Genomic DNA, 6,818 nt, shown 5'->3' with positions numbered 1-6,818 from the left:
AATAAGTTATATCACATAGCCGGTTTTTCTTCTTTTGATAGTAAATCGAGGGGTCCTTTGATCGTGTTTCAAGCATGAACTCTCATTGAGCCTTTTAAAGATGTATAGTTGTGAAGAAGGTAAGGTATCGTACTTTAAAACGGTCATTGCGGGCAAGAATTTCACATTTATTTCTCTTATTTTGATCCATCTTTTTCTTCTACCCTTACCAAGACTTTGCTTCTAATCCAAGACTGTTTACTTATTTACTTATTAACTCGTTCTTGTGTTCAATTATCCAACACAGTATCTATCTTCGATTGATTTTTGTACGTTTATGTCTGCTCTTAGTTTAATTGACATACTGTATATAGAATTTTTCATCCCTCAAAGAGGCAAAATACGTTTTACTCTCCCAGACATAAAAGTTACTCTAGACTGGATTATATTCTTATTTCTAATACTCAAAAGTACACAATGTTGAAATACATGTATTAGCGTGTCCATTATCAGATCATAGTATGGTCTTAGCCAAACTCTTGAGTCTGCACCTAATAAAGCATCACGTTGGCGTTTTAATTCCACATTGTTACAAAACAAGGATTTCTGTGCAATGCTCAGGGAAGGGTTGAATTGGTTTATAGGGGAAAATGATGGGACGGTGGACGATCCTCTTTTCAACCGGGATGCATTTGATCGTTTTCTATATCTTTTGCATCCCAATTGAGTAAATCTAGATTTAAAGAAATAGGCACTTTGGAGGCTAAATTGAATAGACTGGAGAATCATCAGCAAAACCTCCACTCTAAGGATGTTCAAAAATAAATAAATGTATTAGGTTTAGAACTAAATTCACTGTTACGACATATAACTGAGTTCTTAATGCATAAGGTCAGAAGAACATAAAATTTAATGATGCTAAGCCATGTCATCTTTTGGCTCTTAGATTAAAGAATTATGAGAAATGCTTAAATATTACGGCAATTCAATCTCCTAATGGGTTAATAAGTGAACCTAAAAGTATAAATATATATGTAAAATATTTCTATCAGAAACTATACAGTTCAGACATGATCTTTAAAAAGACTCGATGCGATAACTTTCTTCAAGATTTGACACTAAAACGTCTCTCTGAAGCAGAGGCCACATCTCTGGACGCTTTCATTACATCGTTACATTGGATGAGTTGAAGGATGCTCTTATACGTATGAAAAGGTGTCAATCTTTCCTGAGTTAGATCTTTTCTTTCGGGATCAGTTCTTTTAATAACAATGCAAATATGGCTAATATGGTTACCTAAACCTAACAAAGACTTGACTAGATATTTATCCTTGTCTACACACGATAGCTTTAAAAAACTTCCAGGGTGTGATTACTTTCGTGGAGGTGGACTCGTTGGTCTTACCCCTTTCTTTACAAGCACGGGTTTCTTTTCGTTTTTTCTGCAATCACCATTAGATTACTGGTCTAAATTATAAAGACTGGTCTCTACGTTCATTTGGAACGATCAAATATTCAACACAAAAATGCGGGTGGACTTGCACTGCCAGATTTGAAGCTTTGGGCATTTATTTTGCATGGTTAAATCCAGATTCAGCCGTATCTTGGCTACCAATTGAATTGAATTTGGCATTCCAGCGATTGATTTAGTCTAATGTTCCGTTGAACAGTGCAAAAAACGTTCTGGTCCAATAATCGCATATCTTCTGTATATCTGTCAGGCTGCTTCAAAGTTTTCCCACAATGACTACAAGTGACCTTCCCATTCTCCATTGATCCGTAATCATAAACTTCTCTAAGAAAATAAACCTTTTGTTTTCCCGGACTGGAGTGGCAGAGGGTTCAATGTGCTGGCTGATGTTTGGGTGAACAATGGTTTGCGGTCATTTACTTATTTACGTGCACAATATAACTTACTAGGTGCAGTAACCTGGTCATTTTTCTTCTATTTGCGACTGAGATCAGCAATGCGTGCATATGGTGTCCGGTGGGGTTTTAGTATTCCCCGTCTCACTTAACATAAGCTCATAACTTCATACGAGGTAGGGGCATGGTTTCATCATTACACCTGGTGTTTTCGGAAGCCTCTTATAAAGAGCAGCCAATTGTTAAGATTTGGTACAGAGACGTTAACAGCGTTGGCTCAAAAGACAGTATGGACAGGAGTGTTGGGAGTCTATATGGACTAATGCATCTAAAAATCCTGAACACCAGCTGATTAATTTCAAGATGATTCACAGGATGCATCTCACTCCCAGAAAGAAAGTTGATCACGATAAAAAAAGAATTGAAATGCGATCGCTGCAAGAGCCCAGTTTGGATCTGTATATGCTTAAGATGTATAAAGTCAGGAGATTGAGGCACTCATGTGACTTTCCGAAGCCTTTTTTACACTTATGAGCTTTTTATTTATGCCGAAAACCAACATATGGAGAACTCAGGATATCATGTCATAAACTGATAACCAAACTACAACTCATTTGAAATGTTAGCTGACTTTATGTTTGGGAAAAATATAAGAGATTATTAAGAGACCAAATTTCATTCAAATATAATATCTAGAAGTATTGTGGCCATTTCAGTCCAGTGTTTGTTAAATGTCAACAAAATCAAACCTTAGGAGTGACAAAGTCATCCGACAGCAATGTGAAAGACTGACAGCAAGACAGCAAGTATGAAAATTGTGAGAAAAATCAAGGTTAACACATAAAAAATATGTTTTTAATTTGTCCTAAAGTGTAGAATTATGACTCTTGTATTGCTTTAAGGTAAATATGAACTTGTTTTCATTGCAGTATTTGAGGAAATGTTTAACTTGCCCATTGTTTCTCCCAGTTTTAATTTTTATTTAAAATACGGAAGAAATATTGTTAGTAATTCACAGAAATTATTGTTTTACCTAAACACATACCTAAAAATAGTACATTCAGAAAATCTGAAGAAAATGTTGAAATGGTCTCTAGTTGTATAATATTTATTGACAGATTTAAATCAACAGAAACTTGTATTACATGCTGTAAATGTCTCAAACTGTTAAATATATGTAATTACGGAAAACAACATCTGCTGGCTTGTGAACGAATTTATGTTACCAAACACCCAACTTTTGAGTCTACTTACTAATTTAGATACGCGTGTCTTAATCTGAGTGAGAGAATGACCTGGTGTATCTTTATTCTCTGGAGATAAATCGCTAAAAACGATTTCTTGCATGCATCATATGTTTGCAATATCATTTTGATCAACTGATTATTTATTTATTTTCAAAAGTACTCTATGACTAAATGACTCAGAATGTTCTCTAGTACACAACAAGTCCTGAAACATGTCATATGCTTCTGCAGGTCTATTGTTTGTGTGGTACAGTCATCAGTCACAGCAAAAGCAACCAGTTTCATTTAGATCATATAATGTAGATGATATAGTTCTAGCACTCAAGTTTTTCTAAATGTTTCACACCAGCTCATTGTTTAGTGTCCAGGAGCGGCTGTGGACTCCTCTGGATCGGGTTCTGCGGCAGACGTGACCACGGGTGCAGGAACGGAGTCTGCGAGATCTTCAACAGTTTTTGACTCTACAGCAAAGTCGATGCGAAACAACGTTACTTCAACAAAATAGCACCACATTGTTTATAACGATTATCATGTATTTATGTTTTTTTTGTTCTGCACACTTTCTCACCTTTACGCATTGATGATGTGATTGTTTCAGTCATTGCCTTTTGTTTTAGATCCTCTGGTGTGGGAATGGATTGGGTGGGTGGGGGTGCTGGGGTAACTGGGGCAGATGTTGGTGATGCTGGTGTTGCTAGGGTGGGTGTTGGTGGGGATGAGGTCATTGGGCTGGGTGTTGGTGATGCTGGTGTCACTAGGGTGGGTGTTGGTGGGGATGAGGTCATTGGGCTGGGTGTTGGTGATGCTGGTGTCACTAGGGTGGGTGTTGGTGGTGATGGGGTCATTGGGCTGGGTGTTGGTGATGCTGGTGTCACTAGGGTGGGTGTTGGTGGTGATGGGGTCATTGGGCTGGGTGTTGGTGATGCTGGTGTCACTAGGGTGGGTGTTGGTGGGGATGAGGTCATTGGGCTGGGTGTTGGTGATGCTGGTGTCACTAGGGTGGGTGTTGGTGGTGATGGGGTCATTGGGCTGGGTGTTGGTGATGCTGGTGTCACTAGGGTGGGTGTTGGTGGGGATGAGGTCATTGGGCTGGGTGTTGGTGATGCTGGTGTTGCTAGGGCGGGTGTTGGTGGTGATGAGGTCATTGGGCTGGGTGTTGGTGTTGGTGATGCTGGTGTCACTAGGGTGGGTGTTGGTGGGGATGAGGTCATTGGGCTGGGTGTTGGTGATGCTGGTGTCACTAGGGTGGGTGTTGGTGGTGATGGGTTTACTGGGGCAGGTGTTGGTGTAGCTGGGGTAACTGAGGCGGATATTGGTGCAACTGGGGTCAGTGTTGCGGGTGTTGATCTGGATGGAAGTTTAGATGAATGACTGGTGGATAAAGGTGTTGTAGGTCCAACAGTCACATTTCCATCAGCATCAGCCAGGTATGAAATGACCCCATAATCTCCCATATCCTCTGTGACTTTTATCTGGCAAGAGCAAGTGGCACAGATTACACACACATACAGATCCTGGGCCAGTGCGGTACAGTACATACACTTATATGAAATGACATGTGAATGACATTTGCCAGGGTCGGCAGACTCATTTCTGGTTGTATAACCACGCTGCTGTTCACACAAAGAGAAAATATTTGTATCTTTGGCTGCAAAGAGCAGTGCCCGAGGAAGTTTCGGGATTTTGTATGCACGAGCACCGATTTGCACCGTCAACGAAGCGACCTTCGTTTTGCCCCTTACCGCATGTTTCCCTTTTTCAAAATGAACTGGACAGACGCGACTGTCGCGTACCGTGTGAATCCAGCATAAAGCATAGGACCTATATCAAAGGTAACAGGAAACTACATGACACAATCAGCGTGTTTAACATATAACACGAAAATAACAAAAACAACAGCTTAAATTAGTCAGTGGGATGGGTACACGAGACTTTAAACACAGCAACAAGCTTTCCATGCCACTGCGAGAACCGCAGCTGGCGCAGAAATCGCTTTATCAAATGTTTTCTACATATGCAGGCTCAAGCAATGGCTTCAGATGAGATGCGTGAGAAATTAGTCCTACCAACAAATGCATTCCAGGACAAACACCTTACAAATGTCTTGAGATAAGACATCGGAACAACATCTTGTGGTGTGGTAGTCGTGGTATAGCCTAAGCTAATAATCGACTCCAGTCCATTGAATTCTTGGAAAATAATGAAATAAAAAATAATTTAATGGCCTGCCGTCAATTATTCCTTACTGTACGTATTATATATAGAAAAAAATTACCGCACATATACAATGAGTAAAGTACTATGAACTTGGACAAACTATGCCTATACTTGGCTCTTAAAAGATAATTCACCCATAAAACCTGTATGACTTTGCTGTGTTCGACACAAGAGCCAAATACATTTATTTTATTAGTTTATATGCCATGAGGACGAATAAACGGTGACAGAATTGTATTTGAACTGTACATCTGCTAAATGAATAAATATAAACACAATTTTCTCACCTTCAAGTTGTTCCAAATCTGTGTAAATGTCTTTGTTCTGTTGAACACCAAATCATTTATTTTGGAGAATGTAGGACAGCAAACCGTTCTGGGGCACTTTTGACTACCATTGTATTTTTTCCTATGGAAGTCCATGGTGCCAAGAACTGTTTGGTTACACGCATTCGTCCAAATATCTTCCTCTGTGTTCATTACAACAAAGACATTTATACTGATACTGACTCATTTTTGGGCGAACTGTCCCTTTAAAACGGTTTCTACTATCACAGCTTATTGGTTATTTATTATGAAGTTATTTATCAGTTGATTCTCTTATCACTCGATTCACCGTGTAAACACTGTGACATTTATTATATACAGTATACTGTATAGAAACACTTGCAGCAGATTTTAGGATGAGTTTGAAAGTAATCTTTACGTTTACAGGATTCTCTAGTCACAAAAATCTTTGATAAATGTCCTTACTGAGTTTTTATGTGCATTTAAAGATGCTTATTCACTCCATAGATGTACACTTTCATGTAAAGGTTTAGGGTCACTTAGATACTTATTTTCACTTTTCCCACTTCAAAATATTTTTAAACACATAAAAACTATGGAATTACACACATTTTAGTTTTGGAAAGGTGTTATTTTGACCTCTTATAACCTGCACTGTAAACATTTTTGCTGTAGTTATGCAGCTAGTTGCCAGTTTTATATTTATCACAGTTTGTTCAAAGATAAATTAACATTAATAAGACTTTATCTTTACAGAAAAAAAACTATAAAATGAAAAAGGTTTATGTGGATTTTTGGTTCCCGGAATGCTGTGCATGAGACTTTTAGTTATAGTTTTTTCCTATATGGATAAAGACTTTTGTTAGTGTTTAATGATCATTTATCTTTGATCACACTTTTGCCAGTAAATTACATACATGTTTATCTACAGTAAGTTACTGCAAACCGTTGCCAGTAATGCTGTAATTTCTACAGAAATTCTTTACAGTGTTCACTTTAGTTCACTATTCAGTCCAAGTCCTTCATTACGAAAGTTGTGTAATGAAAGAAACAAACGTGTTTAAACATTAAACATTCCTAAACTTTAAAACGGAGTTTATGTCAAAGTAAAATGTGTTTTTCTTTAAATATGCCCCTATCCCGAAAACTTTCTTTTTTTATACGAGTAAATACACAATAGATAGCAAAGATGTACTGTGCACACCGGTGGCACAAAAATAAC

Source organism: Barbatula barbatula, assembly GCF_947034865.1.
Source record: "Barbatula barbatula genome assembly, chromosome: 1".
NCBI lineage: Eukaryota > Metazoa > Chordata > Actinopteri > Cypriniformes > Nemacheilidae > Barbatula > Barbatula barbatula.
The sequence above is the reverse complement of the archived record's forward strand: the minus strand, read 5'-3'. Positions refer to the sequence as shown.